Source organism: Podarcis muralis, chromosome 4 (genome assembly GCF_964188315.1).
Source record: "Podarcis muralis chromosome 4, rPodMur119.hap1.1, whole genome shotgun sequence".
Lineage (NCBI taxonomy): Eukaryota > Metazoa > Chordata > Lepidosauria > Squamata > Lacertidae > Podarcis > Podarcis muralis.
Genome location: NC_135658.1, coordinates 105,191,256 through 105,201,321, shown reverse-complemented (window position 1 = coordinate 105,201,321; position 10,066 = coordinate 105,191,256). Strand labels below are relative to the sequence as shown.

Genomic DNA, 10,066 nt, shown 5'->3' with positions numbered 1-10,066 from the left:
AATCTAAGAAGGACTTTCTAAATTTTCCTACATTCTCCTTCACTGTGTGGCCTGAAGTTCTAGAATCATGAGAAAGGGACAGATAATTTCACAGCTCTTTGCCCTGTCCTATGGCCGGTGCCTCTTGGCGTGGCTACTGCAATGTTATATCAGGGCACAATGGCCACTGCTGCTGGTGAGTGGCCTCTGAGGTATTTGTGACAGCACGGTGGAGAGTTAGATTTCTATTTTAGCAGGACTGCGCACAAATCTAAATGTGATTTCTCAGTCCCTCATTTAAATAGCTATCAGGGGACATTATTAGGGATTGTCCCAGGAACCCCAGATCTTTGGTGGGAGGCCCTGGATTTCTGCTCCTTTCTTTATTTTAAAACTTCTTTAAAGTTCTGTTTATAGGGTGGCTGAGTGCACTACAAAGCACAGTGCTGGTAAGAATTCATTAACTTGCCAGAGGGGAGGGGAGTTTTATGAACCTGTTCCTGTGTCCTTTAAGTACCGGTACCTAGATATGCCCCAACCAGCAGTATTAACTACATCTTCAGATAAAGCCATATTAGGTATGTGTAGAGTATATTCTCATATATTCTGTGAAAAATAATCTAAATTAACCATCACACTTTTTAGTCCATAATAAAAAGAAAATAAGTAGCATGAATGGAAGTTTTTTGTTTTTAAAAAATCCGTAGTGCACATTCATGCAACAGCAGCAAAATGTATCTATCAGTGAAAGTTCAGGTTCAGAAAAAGAAATAAACTTGGTTTACAGAGAGACCTACTTGTATATGAACTGGCACTGATCATTTCATAATGCTGTTCTCATACAGCTTTAAATAAAATGATTACAAATGAAGGAGCAAAGCATGTTATTTGGAGAGTACATAATAAACTAAGACATGTGCTGGGTTTTTTAAAAGGCTCCAGAGTAAACAGAGAAATCTCCAGTCTCTCATTCTAAGAAATTAAACTTGATTTTATGAGCTGTTTCCTCCTTCCTCTGAAAATTACAAGAAATGGAGTTTCAGTTTCATCCCCATAGCAAATTGCATTGAGATTCACTTCTATGAATCTTCATTATGGTGTGTGTTCCAGCTGGATGAGAGGTTTGTATTGTCGATGCCATTTTAAATTCAAGAAAGGTAGCCATTTTATAGCCATTCTACATTGTGTGTGTGTGTCTGTATGTGTGTGCTGAAGACTGGTTTTGCTGCCTGTGATCTCGGAGTTTGGAGTTGTCGGCCAAAACCTGTCAGCCCAAGCCAGTGGGCAGGGATGTTGGGAATTGTAGTCCAAAAACCATATGGAGGGCAGCAGCTTGGGGAAGGCAGATGGAAAGGCTTGCAGGGAGGTTGTGGGAAATGACATGCAGGGAATGTCACTTTGCCATCAAATCCTAATCAAGCTCAGTGGGATGTCCATAACGCATCCTCTGCCACTCAAGTCAAGGGAAGCAGCTTGACTTGAAGAATCCCTCCCAATTCTCAAGCCCTGTGTCCTTGCCTGTTATTCCCTTTACTTTATTGCCAACGTGGTGCCCACCAGAGCACCACTCCCACTGACTCCAGCTAGCCTTGCTGTCATTAACAAATGGGACTCTAGCTCCAGATTTAAGTCTTTTCATATCAAGCAAGAGAAACATGGACAGGTCATTTTCTAGCTCATGCTATGAAGTTCTTTTTTAAAAATATTCTCAGCAATGGAAATAAGAGCTGCCCATTAATGGAGGAATTGAATCTTTTGATATAGCACAATGTGTCCTATGGGTGTACATACTTCTTGTTGATTGTTTCTGTATATTATGTTGGAAACTGCCCAGAGTGGCTGGGGCAACCCAGCCAGACAGGTGGGGCACAAAAATAAATCATCATCATCATCATCATCATCAATTTGAGTTTCTCAGAGCTTTGCATTTTTCCAATCTCAAATTTCACATCAGCTTGCTTAAAAAAGTCAGTACACCAGAAATCATCAGTACTTTAGTGCCAATTTCTCCAAATAAGCACATTTTTCCATATAATGTTGCCTTATGTACACTTTATTTCGAATGAGCAGTTTGCCCTAAAGAAAACAACCTAGAGTTGAAACAAAGTGGACAGCAGGAGGAAAGAATGCAGAATAACGGGCTGGGCTGGGGGAATGACTGGAACTGCTCAGGAAGGCAGCGTTTTGTTCTCAGGTGCCACTTAACGTGGCCTCATGCACCCTCCCCTGGTTGCTGTCAGGGTCCAGCAAGAGCCCAGGGTCCAAAGCTGCTGCTTTTCTTCTACAGCAATTCTACAGAATCAGATCCAAGACACTGTTTTCTGATCTGCTCACATGAAAAGTAAGACTAAGACCTCAGTAATTTCCTCTTAGCCCACTTATTAAGAAGCCAGAATGCTGCTCCATATATCCTGTGATACACTGAAATCTTTTTTGTAATGGCTTGCACTGGTATATTTCTAATATTGAAGAGAGGCTTTTAAAGGGTCAGAAATCATAGGCATTGGCTTTTAAGTGTACTGCCAGCTCATGGATACTCTTTCTGTTGCCATGGAGACATCAAACAAGGAGCATACAAGTACATATTAATAGTTTAGTAGCAGGAGTCACAGAAGGCTCTCCAAGTGCGCTCTCTCTCTCTCTCTCTCTCTCATTATGATGGCAATTCAGAAATTAAACAATAAGGGACATCATTGTTGAGGAATGATTCAGCACAGATTTCCTGTCATTCCAATCCCACAATATCAGATTTATATTTTTAGAGTAAGGCATACTAATTCAAAAATAAGTATTGCCATGATTTAAATGTCTGCCACGATCATTGTGAGCAAGCAGCAAAGAGCAACAGGCATACGAAGAGGGCCTTGAAACCAAACCACTTCTTTATTTACAGCATTTTTATACAGCCCGTGATCAAATGGTTCTCAGCATGGCTTACAAATAATGGTTAAAACCAAGGAGGAGGAGGAGGAGGAGGAGGAGGAAGCACCAAAGTGAGGCCATTATTTGAATGCCCTCTGCAAGAGTACAGATTCATTTGGCAATAACACTTTTGCCCCCTGCTGTCTCCACTGCCCTTCTTCAGTGCTACAACATGGCTGCCCAGAAGGTGCTGCACCCTATGATCTGACATGCAGCCGCATCAGTTTGTCCAGCAACGCCAGTGGGGCTTCGACTGTCGCTCCAGCCCCAGCCCCAGCCCCACAAGCCCCAGTCACTGAGTGCCCATCAGTCTGGAAGCAATGGAAAGGCAGGGTCAAAATCTAAGCATAATCAAGGCTTTGTGCAACCAAGAGATTCCCATGAATGCCCTCAGAGGGCATCTGAAGCTCCTTTGGAGATTTTGGGCCAGTCACTCTCTCCCAGCCTCAGGTAAGCAAATGGTCAACTTGTAACTAAACGCATGAGAATATAGGCTGGATTTCCCTTTTAAAAGCAATGCAGCAGGAGCAGACTGCTTCCTTAAGGCCTATTCATGTGTTCAGAGCAAACACAATGGCGAGAGGCTGGTGCGTCCATGAAAGTGTCAGTCCATTTGTGTTCATCCTAATAAATCAAGAGATTTTCACTCGGATGTGCATCTGAATGCACATTTAATTTAGCTTATGATTCACAGTCCAGCCATTGCTACTGACATGTGTGGATCCCCAGGACTGCAATCACTATTTCTACTGGGATTAAGGGAAGAGGAAACCAAGTCAGCTCCATCCATTGACACAAAGCAATAAAACACAATATATCATCTTATAACAAGATGTAACAACAATCTACCCAAGCTGAAATTATACGCATTATTTACTGGCTGTAACATTCATTAAGTTTAAAAGAAAGAAGCTGTCTGGCTTATATAAGGTCGTAATGCTATGTGTGTTGCCTGCTAACAGCCAGTTCAATTTCAAAAAAGGAGCCAACACCTTCATATTTACCTTATTCCAAGGTGGCTTTGTGAAATGAAATCTTAATAATATTTCCAGTATTACACTTCCCCAAAGAAATAATAAAAGACTATATATACTAAAATGTCAACACTCATACCACTGAGGCAAATAGTGTTAGAACAAAGCACCAACTGAATTTAGGAAATTCATTTTCTGCCTTCTTCAAACCTCTAACGGGGTTTTCCAGACTTGCTTCCAGTGTAGTGACACTTCTGCACAGCTTCCCAAGGACTGTGGTTCTGTGTGTCAGTTTCTCCTCCTCCTCTCCATGCTCATAAAACCCATGGCAATTTTCAAAATTGAACATACCTTGTAAAGATTTCAAAAGCAAAATGTGTGCTATTTCAAGTTAAACTTTTTTTTTTAAAGTTTAATTAGCAGCTGTATATGTAACTTGGATAGTGATATATCTAATCTATTAGTCATGGATATAAATACTTCTCTTTCTTTCAGATGAACTTGATCCATGTGGCCTGAACTGGTGGTGTCTGAGTAGCAAGTTGGTCTTGGGGTGGTGATGGCCGGTCCCTTGACCCCTGTGGGGGGTATTCCAGCTGTGAAAAAGGAGATCATTAAGAAAAGGCCTGTGCATAAAGCTGCGAATGTTATATTTTTATATTTTATTTTTAATATTTTATTTTTGGTTTTTCTAATAACAACAATTTTTCTTAACATATCATTTCCAAATTTGCATTGATTGACTTCCCCCATGCCCCTGGTTTCCATTCCCCCCCCCTTTATTTTCCTTGCATCTAATTATTTTTGTTCACTTAATTTCAAATTCTTTTTCACATCCTAATTTTACCTTCAATTCATAAATGTTACAACAATCCTGCTAATGTTTCCACATATTTACAGTGTTCTTTAAAGTAATCTATAAAATTTTCCCATTCTTGATTAAATTTTCTTTCGTCTTGGTCCCTGATCTTCAGGGTTAATTTTGCCATTTCACCATAGTCTATCATTGTAGTCTTCTATTCTTCTTTCATTGGGACATTCTCTTCTTTCCACTTCTGGGCAAGTAGCATTCTGGCAGCTGTGGTCGCGTACATAAACAGTCTCTTTTGGTTCTTTGGCACTTCATCTCCTATTATTCCTAGTAAAAAGGCCTCTGTTTTTTAAACAAACGTATTTTTAAACATTTTTTTTTTTCATTTCATTGTATATCATTGTAGCCTTACTGGAGTTCACCGATTGGGTCTGCGTTGCTCCAGGACAGGAGGAAGGAAGTCAAAATGACACCGAGGTTGATTCAAAGAAAGAGTTTATTCTGCTCTCCGGATAGCAGAAGGCACTTGCGTGGTCAAGTCCACAGCAAGTCCAAAGAAATGACACGTTTCATGCAGTATATATATACTCCAGGCACCCTCTCACTCCTCCCCTAGGAGCCCAACCACGTCGGCCTACGTACACAGGTTGACATCACATATGTTCCTGCTCTGGTACTCTCAACCATAAAAGGATCTTCCTTCCTGTACTTCTGACCATAAAAGGATCTTCCTCTTCCTACTCTTATCTGGGACGCAGAGGTCACCATTTCCGAGAACACACTCTGGCGTTATTCCCAGACATGGGTCTGCGTGTCTTTGTGGTCAGCACACAAGATAAGGCACACATGCATCATCCCTGCTGTACTGGAACTTGGCAAGGTCACTCATTGCCGCCACGGACTGATAAGGGAGAGAGCTTTGTTCTTGTTATGGATTTACTCAACGGCTTGAGTTTATGCATTTTAGCTAAGGAAAAATAGGAATTTTGGTGCAGTTTAAAACTGCCTGCACAGTCAGTTTTTGGGTTTTGGAAACCCATTCCTTCATCATTTCCCAGAAGCCCTTTGAATATTGAATATTCCTTCAACTTTAACTGATTTTCTGATTCTGTTAACATATTCTGTTAATATGTTGCCCAATTTCCTTTCATGTTTTCCTTTTTTAGAGATATTGCTTCCAGTGGGGAAAGCCACCAAGGTGTCTTACATTCTAACAAATTCTTAAATTTATCCCATACTTGGTAAATTGATTTCCTTATAATGTGGTTTTGAAATCCCTTGTGAACCTTTGTTTTCCTATACCATAATTAGGTATGCCAACCAAATCTATTGTCATGTCCTTCCAAATCTAATACACCAGTATTGTCTAACTGTATCCATTCCCGCAGCCAGCAGAGACAGGACACTTCATAATATAATCTTAAATCTGGCATGAACCTCTATGTTTAGCATCTGTTAACAATTTATACTTTCCCCCCTGCAAGACAAATTCTGTAATATCCTTTTTCCATTGCTTAAAGTGTTCGGCTCCTCTGACCACATGTATTGATTGGAATAGAAATAACATTCTTGGCAATACATTCATTTTTATCACAGAGATCCTTCCCCACATGGATAAATTCATCCTTCACCATATCTCCATATCTCTTTTTACATCATTCCATACTTATATTTCTGGCTGTTAACCATACCCCTACATACTTCACTTTCTTTTCTATCACCAGATCTGTTATTAACTTAAATTCATTTTTCTTATGTTCTGACATATTCTTCAGTAAAACTTTTGTTTTGTTTTTATTTAGTTTGAGATCTGCTACTTGCCCAAAATCATCTATCTTTTCTAAGACCCTTGGCATATTTTCCAAGGGTTCTTCCACAATTATAACCAGGTCATCGGCAAAAAAAAAAAAAAAAAGCTGCCAATATTGTAAACCTGTTATGGAAATCTTTGGGGTGATCTCACTTGGAATACTGTGTTCAGTTCACATTACCATGTCTCAAAAAAGAAATTGTAGAGCTGGAAAAGGATCAGAAAAGTGTAGCCAAAGCAATTAAAGGGTTGAAGCAACTTCCCTGTGAGGAAAAGTTACAACAATGTAAGATTTTTAGTTTGCAAAAAATGTGAGTAAGGGAGGGAACCTGGACAGAAGTTAGTACAATCATACAGCAAAGAATCATAGAATTGTAGGCGTTGAAAGGGACCCCAAGGGCCATTTAGTTCAACCCCCTGCAATGCAGGAATCCTGCCCACAGCCATCTGGAAGAAGAAGAAGAAGAAGAAGAGGAGGAGTTTGGATTTGATATCCTGCCTTTCACTCCCTTTAAGGAGTCTCAAAGCAGCTAACATTCTCCTTTCCCTTCCTCCCCCACAACAAACACTCTGTGAGGTGAGTGGGGCTGAGAGACTTGAAAGAAGCGTGACTGGCCCAAGGTCACCCAGCAGCTGCATGTGGAGGAGCGGAGACACGAACCCGGTTCTCCAGATTACGAGACTACCGCTCTTAACCACTACCGCTCTTAACCACTACCGCTCTTAACCACTACCGCTCTTAACCACTGACCATTAGGTCCAGTTGTGACTGACTCTGGGGTTGCGGAGCTCATCTTGCTTTATTGGCCGAGGGAGCCGGTGTACAGCTTCTGGGTCATGTGGCCAGCATGACTAAGCCACTTCTGGCAAACTAGAGCAGCGCACGGATACACCGTTTACCTTCCCGCTGGAGTGGTACCTATTTATCTACTTGCAGTTTGAGGTGCTTTCGAACTGTTAGGTTGCCAGGAGCAGGGACCGAGCAACAGGAGCTCACTCCATTGTGGGGATTCGAACCGCCAACCTTCTGATCGGCAAGTCCTAGGCTCTGGGGTTTAACCCACAGCGCCACCCGTGTCCTCACAGCCATCTGTACCTGGGCTCAAACCACCAACCTGCTGGTTAACAGACAGATCTACTGCCCCATTGTGGCCCAGGGAGCGCCTACAGAGAGCCTGTGGAGAAAGATGATAGAAAGAATCTCTCTCTCATAATACTATGCAATTCAGAGTCAAGCAGTATTGCAGGATTCAAAACAGACAAAAGGATGTAATTATTCACACAAAGTATCATATTTTTCCATGTATAAGACTAGGTTTTCCCCCTAATAAATTATGTCACAATTAGGGGGCGTCTTATACACGGATAGTGTCAGGGCCATTTTCTTAAATCTGAGGGCCCCCCCCCCCTTATACACAGGGGCGTCTTATGGACGAAAAAATACGGTATATCTTATGTAACTTACTTCCACAGGATGTAGATCTCTGCTCCTCACAGCAAATTTGGGTTCATTAATTTCAAGCTTCCTTTGTGAACAAATGGGGAAAAATATTCCTGAATCCTGTTGTGTCATCTCTACCATTTAGCAGAATATTCTAGAGCTTTGAAGCCAAGTTGTGCAGTTTCACATACATGATTCAAGCACAGAAATGCAGTTGCGCATACTGTTTATCTCTCAGAAATTCACCTTTTGGTTGAGAATAAGAAACACAATTGTAAAAACTGGACTATGTGCCAAGAAAACATGAATTCAGCAATCTTTGTAATATTATGCAAATTCAAGGCAAATTGCATCATTCTTATTTTACGTAGTGTATTCTGAAAAGGTTTTTTTAGCCCCGAGGAATGACGTGGAATGACTCCAGTCCCTGACATTCACAGTCATCTCTCTGAGTTCTGAGATTTCCAAAGGAACCTTCTGACTCTCTTCCTTTACAGGGATGAGCATGAGAAACATTCATTTTTAAAACAGAAAAGATAGAAACCTTGATATTCTCAGCAAGCTGAACAGTGCACTCAGTAACTTGTTCTGTGTTTGTATCTTTCTGCAGGTGTAGCCTACACAGGGCCCTCATTATCTCTTCCTTTGAGCCTTTGGGTGCAGCCCATCGTCATCCTCCCTGGACAACATGGGCAACTGCATTTGATTCTGTTCAAATCATCTGTATCCCTGCTCTCCCCACCCCTAATGTTACTTTAATTGCAAGGTTGAGGCTCACAGAAGGATCTTTTCTTGTTTCTATATGTTACCTTGTACAGTGCCATGCACATGGATATATAAATAGTAAGCAATACTGTACAAATTGGAGGGTACTTTTTGTGGCAGCTTCCTTAGCAAATTGAGAGCAAAGCCATGAGAGCTGGATGATGGGATTTTTGAATTTCATTCAGGGGTCCCTTTATTTCTTCCCTTAATTTGAACATTGATTACAACCTGAATCATCACCCAGAAAATTATAATTAAGTGTCTAAGGGCTGTTTGAATGTGTAAAATGTGAAGAATTTAATGACCCAAGATAAGACTCTGGCAGTTTGCACAGGTCCCAAACTTTTTAATAGTTTCCAACTACTGCCCCATGACGGGGCATCACAAGAAGAGGGACGCTTGCAAAAGTGGGCGGGGGGGGGGGGGAGGAGAGAAGCAGCCTGTGTGTACCTTCACCCTTAGGGTTGGCCCCATAAGACCCTCCTCAAAGGCTGCCATAAAAAGCAGGACCTGGTGCTTTGAGCCCCTGTGTTTGTGCACATCTTCATGGAGCATATGGAAAATGCCACTCCTTTTTTACACGGCTGCTTAGAGTACCCACACATTGCACCCCTTTCAGGGTGAAAGGCTAGGCACCTGAATGCCCCCAAGATACCAGCTTTTATTAATTTCCCATCAGCTATAAACTTGTAACAGTTTAAAATGACATTCAGCAAAATAAATAAGAAAGAAAAAATTGCCACCCAAATGAACTGTGAAAACAGTATGCAAATTGAAACGTAGCCTGTTGCATAGCGTAGTGCTTCAATGGTGGAATTATATGCCCAGACTATTAGATTCCCTGTAATGTGCTGTACAGCTTTTCCTTCTTCAGAATGCCCATGATTGGCCGGCCAGGTTTTGGGTTTGGGTTTTGGGGTTTTTTTGCAGGAGGCCAGGGAATAATGTATTAGCATACCCATCTCAGATTTATTGCCAGTAATATGGCAGGAGCAGGACTGAAACTGCTTTAAATTGGCATCCCATATTTCTGTATAACCATTAAAATATTTCTAATATCCAGAAAATGAATAATTAGATATTGGGAGTTCTAAATCTTCCACATTTTCCTATTAAATTTATCTTGCAGTTAACAATTATTAATGTGAGCACTTGTTCTTTATTTTTTCTTGCCATCTCTGCATTATATCCACAGTTACAGAGGAATAAGCTCAGCCTCTATACTAAACAAAGCTACTATTTATGCTTAGGTCTAGTGAAATGCGTGCATAATTTTCCAATTTACTGTACTTGAAATGCATTTAATTCATAAGATGTATTGCTCTAGTCAATGTCTGCAAAACAATTTCCTGAAGCTTTTAAAT

General features: G+C 40.9%; 1 long non-coding RNA gene across 1 annotated transcript; it reads right to left on the bottom strand.

Annotated features, from left to right (window-relative positions):
• Positions 1-2,011: 2,011 nt before the first annotated feature.
• On the bottom strand, positions 2,012-5,275 carry LOC144327562 (uncharacterized). The gene is made up of 2 exons (XR_013392716.1): positions 4,723-5,275; positions 2,012-4,471 (listed from the first exon to the last, which is right to left on the bottom strand). It is a non-coding gene; the product is annotated as an uncharacterized LOC144327562 (long non-coding RNA).
• Positions 5,276-10,066: the final 4,791 nt, after the last annotated feature.